The following is an 11,709-nucleotide window of genomic DNA, read 5'->3' as shown; positions in this document are numbered from 1 at the left end:
TCAGCTTGATAAGCTCGAGCCCAAATCGAAGAACCGCGTCTTCATAGGATACCCAAAAGAAACTGTTGGATACACCTTCTATCATAGATCCGAAGGCAAGATCTTTGTTGCTAAGAATGGATCCTTTCTAGTGAAGGAGTTTCTCTCGAAAGAAGTGAGTGGGAGGAAAGTAGAACTTGATGAGGTAACTGTACCTTCTCTCGAATTGGAAAATAGCTCATCACAATAAACTATTCCTGTGATGCCTACACCAAGTAGAGAGGAAGCTAATGATAATGATCATGAAACTTCGGATCAAGTTACTACCAAACCTCGTAGGTCAACCAGAGCACATTCCGCCCCAGAGTGGTATGCCAATCCTGTTCTAGGGGTCATGTTACTAGACCATGACGAACCTATGAACTATGAGGAAGCGATCATGAGCCCAGATTCCGCAAAATGGCTTAAGGCCATGAAATCTAAGATAGGATCCATGTATGAGAACAAAGTATGGACTTTGGTTGACTTGCCTAATGATCGGAAAGCCATAGAGAATAAATGGATCTTCAAGAAGAAGACTGACATTGATGGTAATGTTACTGTCTACAAAGATCAACTTGTTGCAAAAGTGAAAGATCGTGGATGTCGCCTAGAGGGGGTGAATAGGCGTTTTAAAATAATTACGGTAGAGGCTTGAACAAATGCGGAATAAACCTAGCGGTTAATTTGTCAAGCACAAAACCTACAACTACTAGGCTCACCTATGTGCACCAACAACTTATGCTAAGCAAGATAAGCAACTATGTGATAGCAAGATATATGACAAAGAACAATATGGTTATCACAAAGTAAAGTGCATAAGTAAAGGGCTCGGGTAAGAGATAACCGAGGCACGTGGAGACGACGATGTATCCCGAAGTTCACACCCTTGCGGATGCTAATCTCTGTTTGGAGCGGTGTGGAGGCACAATGCTCCCCAAGAAGCCACTAGGGCCACCGTAATCTCCTCACGCCCTCGCACAATGCAAGATGTCGTGATTCCACTAAGGGAGCCTTGAGGGCGGTCACCGAACCTGTACAAATGGCAACCCTTGGGGGCGGTCACCGAACCCGTACACTTTGGCAACCCTTGGGGGCGGTCACCGGTACCCGTCAAATTGCTCGGGGCGATCTCCACAACCTAATTGGAGACCCCGACGCTTGCCCGGAGCTTTACACCACAATGATTGAGCTCCGAACAACACCAACCATCTAGTGCGCCAAGGCACCCAAGAGGAACAAGCTCTAGGGTGCCCAAACACCCAAGAGTAATAAGCTTCTCAAACTTCACTTCCACGTATCACCGTGCAGAACTCAAACCTATGCACCAAATGCAATGGCAAGGGCACACGGAGTGCCCAAGTCCTTCTCTCTCAAATCCCACCGAAGCAACTAATGCTAGGGAGGAAAATGAGAGGAAGAACAAGAAGGAGAACACCAAGAACTCCAAGATCTAGATCCAAGGGGTTCCCCTCACATAGAGGAGAAAGTGATTGGTGGAAATGTGGATCTAGATGTCCTCTCTCTTTTCCCTCAAAACTAGCAAGAATCCATGAAGGGATTGAGAGTTAGCAAGCTCGAAGAAGGTCAACAATGGGGGAGGAACACGAGCTCAAAGGATAAGGTTCATTGGGGAAGAAGACCCCCTTTTATAGGAGGGAAAAAAATCAACCGTTATGTGCTCAGCCCGCACACAAGCGGTACTACTGCTCCACGAGCGGTACTACCGCTCGGGCGGAAGAAGCAGGGAAAAGGAGCAACAAAACAAGAACCTTGGGCGGTAGTACCACTTACAAGTGGTACTACCACTCACCCCAGCGGTACTACCGCTGGAGGAGCAGAGCATGGGACCAAAGAAGGCAGGACAGAGCAGAGTATGGTGGCAGTAGTGCAGTAGCAGTACTACCGCCCGACCGAAGCGGTACTACCGCCCATTCTGGGCGGCACTACCGCTTATAGGCGGAACTGCCATGCCTTACTGCCGCGCGACTACTGCTGAACCCGTCACAAAAAGAGCAGACACAAAAACGAGGCAGTAGTAGAGCGGCACTGTAGCGGTACTACCGCTTGACACTACAAGCGGCACTACTGCGGGCTCCGCGGTACTACTGCAGGGAGAAAAACAGAACTGCCATAACTTCTTCATATGAGCTCCAAATTGAGCAAACTCAAGCTTGTTGGATACAAGACAACGAGTAGCATCAAAACAGGAGGCAGAGGAGGTATGCCTAACAAAAAGAGGAGAGAAACCTCCAACAGAGAAGAACCGGCAGAAACTCCAACATCAAAAACATCATAGAAGATGCATGTGAACTCCGTTTTTGATGAACCCGGGCTTGTCATCAAGATGACCATAAGCCCCAAAACTCACAAAGAGAACCAAACAAGAACCAAGAAAGATGATGCAAGGATGCAATGGTTTGAGCTCTCTATGAATGATACGATCAAGTTACTCATTGAGAGGCCCCCTTGATAGTACGGTCATCGAACCTAAAACCCGGTCTCCAAACTACCATCATGAGACCGGTAAAATGGAAAACCTATCAAGAGCAAACCTTTGCCTTGCACATGGTACACTTGAGCTAGATGATGATGATCTTGACTCCCTCAAGTTGGACCACATTTCTTGATTGTGTTGGCTCGATGAAGACTAGTTGATTGATCCCCCATACTCCACTATGGGTGAGCCACTCTTCTGCACATCTTCACAAGTCCATTGTCACCACTATGGACGGCAAGCTTCAAGCATTTGATCTCTTCGTGATGCTTCACTTGAACTTGCACACCACAACCTAACCCAACAAAGAATTCTCACAAAGACCATGGGTTAGTATACAAAGTGTAATTTACAATGCTTACCATACCATGGGATCGCTTGATCCCTGTCGATACATCTTCTATGCTTTGTGTGTTGATCAACTTGATTCACTCTTTGACTTAGTCTTGATCAACCTCTCACATGACCAATCTTTAGGTTATTCCTTGAATGGCACCTTGGTCATCACAAACTCTCCTTGAAACCAACAAATGGACTCCAAAAAAAGCCTATGGACAAATCCTTCAAATAAAACTCAAGGCAACCATTAGTCCATAGAGATTGTCATCAATTACCAAAAGCAAACATGGGGGCACCACATGTTCTTTCAAAAAGGTTTTCGACAAGTTCAAGGAGTTGACTATGATGAGACTTTCTCACCCGTAGAGATGCTTAAGTCCGTCCGGATCATGTTAGGAATTGCCACATTATGAAATCTGGCAAATGGATGTCAAAACTGCATTCCTTAATGGATATCTCAAAGAAGAGTTGTATATGATGCAACCAGAAGGTTTTAGTCAATCCTAAAGGTGCTAACAAAGTGCGCAAGCTCCAGCGATCCATCTATGGACTGGTGCAATCATCTTGGAGTTGGAATATACGCTTTGATAAGGTGATCAAAGCATATGGTTTTATATAGACTTATGGTGAAGCATGTATTTACAAGAAAGTGAGTGGGAGCTCTGTAGCATTTTTTGTATTATATGTGGATGACATATTGCTGATTGGAAATGATATAGAATTTCTGGATAGCATAAAAGGATAATTGAATAAGAAGTTTTCAATGAAAAACCTCGGTGAAGCTGCTTACATATTGGGCATCAAGATCTATGGAGATAGATCAAGACGCTTGATAAAAAATTCAATGAGTACATACCTCGACAAGATTTTGAAGTAGTTCAAAATGGAGTAGTCAAAGAAGGAGTTCTTGCCTGTGTTGCAAGGTGTGAAGTTGACTAAGACTCAAAACCCGACCACAGCAGAAAATAGAAAGAGAATGAAAGTCCTTCCCTATGCCTCGGCCATAGGTTCTACTCCCTCCTTTCCTAAATATAAGGTGTATTAGTTTTTCAAAAAGTCAACTCTTGTCTATGTTTGACCAACTTTACAGGAAAATATATAAAGATTTATAATACTAAATATATAAAATGTAAAATTATAGTTCATGATGAATCTAGTCATAATGATTTGGTATTCTAAATATTGATATTTTTGTCTATAAACTTGGTCAAACTTAAAGAAGTTTGACTTTTTGGAAAAATAATACACCTTATATTGAGGAACGGATGGAGTATAAAGTATGCTATGATGTATACTAGCCCTATTGCGTACCTTGCCATGAGTTTGGCAAGGGGGTACAATAGTGATCCAGGAGTGGATCACTTGATAGTGGTCAAATTTATCCTTAGAGGACTAAGGAAATATTTCTTGATTATGGAGGTGATGAAGAGTTCGTCGTAAAGAGTTACGTCGATGCAAGCTTTGACACTGATCTGGATGACTCTGAGTCTCGATCTGGATACATATTGAAAGTGGGAGCAATTAGCTAGAGTAGCTCCATGCAGCGCATTGTAGACATAGAAATTTGCAAAATACATCGGATCTGAATGTGTCACACCCGTGGACTACACTTGTCTCACAAGCAAAACATGATCACACCTTAGTACTCCTTGGGTGTTTGTGACACCCTCGATTCAATCGTACACTAATCATGCACGCAAATGTGTACGATCAAGATCAGGGACTCACGGGAAGATATCACAACACAACTCTAAAACATAAATAAGTCATACAAGCATCACAATACAAGCCAGGGGCCTCGAGGGCTCAAATACAAGTGCCCGATCATAGACGAGTCAGCGGAAGCAACAATATCTGAGTACAGACATAAGTTAAACAAGTTTGCCTTAAGAAGGCTAGCACAAACTAGGATCCAGATCGAAAGAGGCGCATGCCTCCTGCCTGGGATCCTCCTAAACTACTCCTAGTCATCGTCAGTGGCCTGCACGTAGTAGTAGGCACCTCCAGTGTAGTAGGAATCATCATCGACGGTGGCGTCTGGCTCCAGGGCTCCAGCATCTGGTTGCGATAACCAGGTAGAAGGGAAAGGGGAAAAGAGGGAGAAAAGCAACCATGAGTACTCATCCAAAGAACTCGCAAGCAAGGAGCTACACTACATATGCATGGGTATATGTGTAAAGGGCCATATCGGTGGACTGAACTGCAGAATGCCAGAATAAGAGGGGGATAGCTAATCCTGTCGAAGACTACGCTTCTGGCAGCCTCCGTCTTGTAGCATGTAGAAGAGAGTAGACTGAAGTCCTCCAAGTAGCATCTCCAAGTAGCATCGCATAGCATAATCCTACCCGGCGATCTTCCCCTCGTCGCCCTGTGGAAAAGCGATCACCGGGTTGTCTGTGGAACTTGGAAGGGTTTGTTTTATTAAGTATCCGGCTCTAGTTGTCATAAGGTCAAGGTACAACTCCAAGTCGTCCTGTTACCGAAGATCACGGCTATTCGAATAGATTAACTTCCCTACAGGGGTGCACCACATAACCCAACACGCTCGATCCCATTTGGCCGGACACACTTTCCTGGGTCATGCCCGGCCTCGGAAGATCAACACGTCGCAGCCCCACCTAGGCATAACAAAGAGGTCAGCACGCCGGTCTAAATCCTATGCGCGCAGGGGTCTGGGCCCATCGCCCATTGCACACCTGCACATTGCGTACACGGCCGGTGAGCAGACCTAGCAACCTCCATTACAAAGGAAGTTGCGTTAACGCAGTCCAACCCGGCGCGCGCCGCTCACTCGCTGACGTCACGAAGGCTTCGGCTGATACCACGACGTCGAGTGCCCATAACTGTTCCCGCGTAGTTGGTTAGTGCGTATAGGCCAGTAGCCAGACTCAGATCAAATACCAAGATCTCGTTAAACGTGTTAAGTATCCGCGAACGCCGAACAGGGCCAGGCCCACCTGTCTCCTAGGTGGTCTCAACCTGCCCTGCCGCTCCGCCACAAAGTAACAGTCGGGGGCCGTCGGGAACCCAGGCCCACCTCTACCGGGATGGAGCCACCTGTCCTTTCAGCCCCCTCATCAGAATCACTTGCGGGTACTCATCGAGCTGATCCGACTTTAGTCACCATCTGTATAGTATATATGTATGTATAGTATATACCCGTGATCACCTCCCGAGTGATCACGGCCCAATAGTATAGCAAGGCAGACTGACAAGAATGTAGGGCCAATGATGATAAACTAGCATCCTATACTAAGTATTTAGGATTGCAGGTAAGGTATCAACAGATGTAGCAACAATGTCAGGCTATGCATTAGAATAGGATTAACGGAAAGCAGTAACATGCTACACTACTCTAATGCAAGCAGTATAGAGGAGAATTAGGCGATATCTGGTGATCAAGGGGGGGGCTTGCCTGGTTGCTCTGGCAAGAGAGAGGGGTCGTCAACTCCGTAGTCGTACTGGGTAGCAGCGGCGTCGGTCTCGGTGTCTAGCGGAAGAAGAGGGGGAAGAAACAATGAATACAATGCAAACAGATGCATGACGATGCATGACAAAGCAAAACGTGATGCTAGGCGTGCCCTAACGCGGTATGAGGTGATGCCGGTGAAGGGGGGAAACATCCGGGAAAGTATCCCCGATCTTTCGCGTTTTCGGGCAGAGGAGCCTGAGGGGGGAAGTTGCGAGTTCGGTATGTTAGGGATGTGTGGCGGACGAACGGGCTGCGTATCCGAATTCGTCTCATCGATCTAAGCAACTTTCATGTACAAAAATTTTCCATCCGAGCTACGGTTTATTTTATATTAACTTTAAAAGATTTAATCATTTTTAGAATTTATTTAATTTAATAGAAATGGAATATGATGTCAGCATGATGTAGAGGTGATGTCAGCAGTCAACAGGACAGTTGACTGGGGTCAAACCTGACCTGTGGGTCCAGTGGGACCCACTGGTCAGTGACTGGACTAATTAAACAGTGTTAACTGGACTAATCTAATACTAATTATCAAGCAGGGCCCACTGTCAGTGTCTAATTGGTGAATAGATTAATTAATCAATTTAATTAACAGATTTTCTATTTATCTAAAACGTTTTATTGACTCAGCCCCACATGTCAGTGGGTTGACTCAGTCAACGAGTCAGCTGGGCCCACCCGTCAGTGGCTCAGCGGGCCCCATACGTCAGCGCCAGGTCAGCCTCGCCGACGTCGGCGCCGGAAGTGCTCCGGTGAGCCTCCCGCGGCGGCGCACGTCGGGAGAGGGGTCGGGTTTCGCGCACAGGGGGTTTCCGAGCTCGTAGCTAGGTGCGTTCGACGCGGTTCGACGTCGCACGCAAGAAGGAGGCGACTGCCGGGGCCAGGAACGACCGGAACGGCGCCGACGACAAGTAGAAACGGCGCCGAAGTACGGGCACGAGCGAGTTCAGCGTTAGAGCGCGTGAGCGGCCAAACTAAGCAACTAGGCGGGGTCTACGGCGCTCTAGGAGCTCGTTGGAGCTACTAGCTCGAGCGGAGGAGCTCGATGGCGAGCCCTACGACGGCAATGGCGGACGGCGGAGCTTGGCTTGCGGGCGAGCTAGATACGGCGAAAGGCACGGCGCGAGGAGAGGAAAGGAGGAAGGGAGGAGCTCACCGGGCGGCCAAGAAAGGCCCGTGCGAGCTTAGGAGCAGCAGCATTGGACGGAGACGACGGCGGGCGCTGGCAACCGAGAAGGAGAGGTGAGGTCGATCCCGAGTGTGCGGTCATTCCCGAGCTCGATGACAAGGTGTAGTCGAGGCAGCCGAGCGAGGCAGAGCGGTAGGGCGCGTCGGCGAGGCGATCGGGAGGCAGTGGCCGCGGGATCGACGGCGGCGCGTCGACGACCGCGCACGGACGAAGGAGACAGAGAAGAAGAGGGGTGAACGAGGGGGAGCGAGGGGGGCGAATGGATAAGGAGGCCAGGGGGGAGGAGAGGTGGATCTTTATCCACCCGCGGCGCCTATAGCGGCGTGGTCGGCGGGGTGGGTTCGGCGGCGACGGCGAGCGTGCCTCGGTCGCTTGAACAGAGAACAGAGGGAGGCGGAGGAGGCCGTGGTGGGCTGGGCTCTAAGCACTGTGCACTTAGGCCAGTGCACAGTGGCCCTTGTTTTATTTCTTTTTACAGAAAGGGGGTTTAGCAATATTTTGAGCTTCCATAAAATTTTGCAAAAATGTGAAACTTGGTCACATAATTACTTTGCAATATCCAGCACTGCCACAAAAAGTTTGGGCATTTCAGGAGTTTTCCAAGCATTTTTAGAAAATGAAAAGGACATCTTAAATATTGTTGGACCAGATAATAAATTCCCAGGGGCAATTTGGGAATTCCAAAAAATGTTGGCTTCAACATGACAAATATCTAGGGATTATTTGCCATAGGATTAACTATTTTATCTGCATGAAAGAAGAAGCAAACATTTGACATGCAATTTGAATTTGAATTAGAAGCAGATTTTGGACAAGTGGCATTTTGGCATGATGATCATGATGACATGACCTTCATTAGGGGGAGATTACTGTAGTGTGATGTTGGGGATGTTACAAATCTCCTCCAGTACAAGAAATCTCGTCCCGAGATTTAAGTGCGGAAGTAAAGAGTAACTTCAGGTGAACCGACCCTTATAGGGTGAATTGTCTGGTGAACAATGCAGGGTATGTGACAGAAGTACCTCTCGAGTTGAAGTTTAAGAAAACGACGAGAGCAAAATATGAAGGTACAATAAGAAGTTTCAAGCGAATGGACAAACGATCGATACGAGAAGGGTTCAGAGCATCGGGAATAGATCATCTCTCGGAGGGTGGCTCGCGATAACACACAAAGCCAAGAGCATAAGATACTTCGGCATTAAGGTTGTACAGGAGAGTCAGGCTTCGATCCTGTGGAACTGTGGGTTATGAGCCCACCATGTGGGTTAAAAGTAGAAAGGGGGCCGATAGCGAGGCATGTCAGAGGATAGACTGTCAGTTATGTTGGCCTCAACTTTGGTACCAAGGGCGAGGGATGAAGAGAACCATTTTCCTTCTCGCAAGGCGAGGCGGACCAATAGGCAAAGTTCTCGTCCATCGGTGGTTACCGAAATGTCATTAATAACAATAACAGAGTCTTACTGATTGTGTTGTACACCGAGGTGTTTACATAAGCAGGGAAATAATACTGCTTATATCATATAGATCACAAGAAAGATTAACAAAACAATGGAAAAGAAAAAATGTGATTATCAAATTGAACACAAGTATTTGGAGTATATCCTTCACAAGAACAAAGAAGAGCAGGATATACAAGAAAGGGCAACAAGTAGATAACCACTTTGGTAAAGGGGGCGAGGAAATTCATGACGTTACCCATACAACAGTGTTTTGGATAGGTGATAAAGAAACATTTAGCATTGCGCCTCCAATGTTCTTAATGATGTTCGGAGTTGTCGGAGTAATGGGCGACGGGTACCCCAAAGACGGCAAGACAATTATTCAAGACATCGGGGCTAGCAAAGCCCCTCAGTCCGACTGGCCGGCCGCTCCTGCCGGCTCCCCGTCCGACTGCCCTGCCCGGCCGGCTACCGGCTGCCGACTGCACCAACCAGTCGGCTGCCGACTGCGCCAACCAGCCGGCTGCCGACTGCAGCCTGACCTGACATCGATGAGACACTAACGAGACGGATGTATCCGAGCACTGTTCACGTGTCACTCCAGCCATCATGTACAGTGACACTTGTCCCTGGGCACTATTTATGAAGTGACCCAGAGGACAAGTGTGACACCCACTCCATGCCACTAGCTAGCTAGCTACCATACCTACATAGCTTACTTCCTAAGCTACCCCCACACTATATAAGCTAGCCATCCATCCATCCACTCCCCCATTCTCACATGCACTCACGCATGAGCACTCACATACTCACGGCCATGAGCATGGCCGGCCACTAGCATGCCACCTACGAGGCACATACGAGGCTAGATGCCAGGTGCCTATGGCACTGACTTCAGATACAGCTCCAGGAGCATTCTGTACCAGATATACCAGATACACTCAGACATGCAGCAGTAGGAGTATTATCTCTCCAGAGAGCTCCGAAGCTGGGTAAACCACCGCGTGCTACTCGCATACCCGCTCCCGGTCCTATCAGCAGCAGTCTTACCCTCACCCTAAGCCCTTGTGGCATATGTCGTCTTGCAACACCCCTCGTGAGAATACCATGACATTTGGCGCCCACCGTGGTGTGGTACTACTATTATGCTACCACGCTGCTGCTGGTTTTGCTGCGGGCGGGACCATCTTCGTCTTCCCCGCCGCGGCGTCGCGCCGTCTCTCCGGTAGCGCTCGGGGGCTCGACTTCGACCCGCCCATGGAGCGGCCGTGCGGGACGGCGCGCCCTCGTCGTCGGCCTCACCCTTTTCGTCACCATCATTGCGACGCCGGCCGTCTGTCCGCGCGTGCCACGCGCGGTGCCTCGCCTCGGTCGGTCGTATCCATCCACGCGTCACTCGCGTCTGCTCCCCTCTGCGTTGTGCCTTGCTCCGGCCGAAACGCGCGTTTACCATTCCATATATCATCCATCTTTGCAAGCTAGCTAGATGCTAGTCAACAATGGTCAATCCATTTTGCCTGCGTTGCTGCTACTACCGCGCCTCCTCTGCTCCAGCTCAAATGCTCCAGCCGCTGCTTCCTGGCACAACCACCACCACCAGCTGCGCCCGCGTGCGCCAGCCCTCTCCTCCAGCCGCTCCTCCCCGTCGGAGCTGCATCGTCCGCTCGTGCCCGAGCTCCTCCCCATCCCCACTCGGCCGGCTCCCGCGTTGGTGGCTTCCCGCGGTCCGGCTACATCTGGCCGCACCCTGGTTGCCCCGGCACTCGCGCCCTCCTCTCCGCTCCGCCTCGCGATGCCCGAGCCAGCTTCGCCCCGCGCAAGGTGCTCTGCGCACCGTGTTGTCCCTCCTCTCCGCTCCGCCTGCGCCACATCGTCCCGCTGACGGCCTACCGCGCCGCTCCACTGGCGTCCCGGGCCGCCTGCCGAGTCGTCGCGCCCCGCACCGGCTCCGCTCCGCCCGCCAAACCCGGCGCCTGCAGGCTTCCGTGCAACCCGGCCCCGTGCCGGCTCGGCCTGCGCCGCGTCCGGCCTTCCCGTCGGGTCGTTGCGCCCAGCTGGCCGACTCTCGCGCCCGGCCTTCTCCGACTCGGCCACCAACTCACGCGCCCGGCCTCCCTGCGACCCGGCCCGCCGGCTTCGCTCGCGCCCGGCTTCCCTGCGACCCGGCCCGCCGGCTTCGCTTGCACCGGCTTCCCAGCGACCCAGCCCGCCGGCTTCGCTCGCGCCGACTTCCCCGCGACCCGGGCCGCCGGCTTCCCCGCCACTCGGCACGCCGGCTCCGCCCGCGTCGGATACCCGGCAGGCCCTGTCGTCTGCCGACTTCCCCGCGTCCCGGACGCCGGCTTCTGCCGCGACCTGCTCCTGCCGGTTGCTTATATACAGAGAAAAGAAAGGGGGAGTGGGTGCTGGCTGGAGAAGAGAAAAGGCAAAAGGGCTGGAGAAGAGAAAAAGAAGAGAAGAGCCGGCTGGAGAAAAGTCAGTCCGGGTTCCCAGCCGGTTGACTGTAAAAAAATAAAAAAATGGGGCCGGCTGGAGAAAAGTTTCCGGGTGCCCGGCCGAGTATAAAATGTCCGGGTTCTAAAAAAAAAGAGGATCCTATTTTGCAGACTGCAGTCCAGCCGATTGCTCCGGTCAACAGCCCGCGTTGCCGCTGGACCGGCTGGTTCGTCTGCCCGCTTCGCTGCCTGGCCGACCGATGAGTCGGTCCGTCGGAGCACAGCCGGCTGACGAGAAAAAGAGAAGAAGACAAAGT

Source organism: Triticum aestivum, chromosome 4B, assembly GCF_018294505.1.
Source record: "Triticum aestivum cultivar Chinese Spring chromosome 4B, IWGSC CS RefSeq v2.1, whole genome shotgun sequence".
NCBI lineage: Eukaryota > Viridiplantae > Streptophyta > Magnoliopsida > Poales > Poaceae > Triticum > Triticum aestivum.
The sequence above is the reverse complement of the archived record's forward strand: the minus strand, read 5'-3'. Positions refer to the sequence as shown.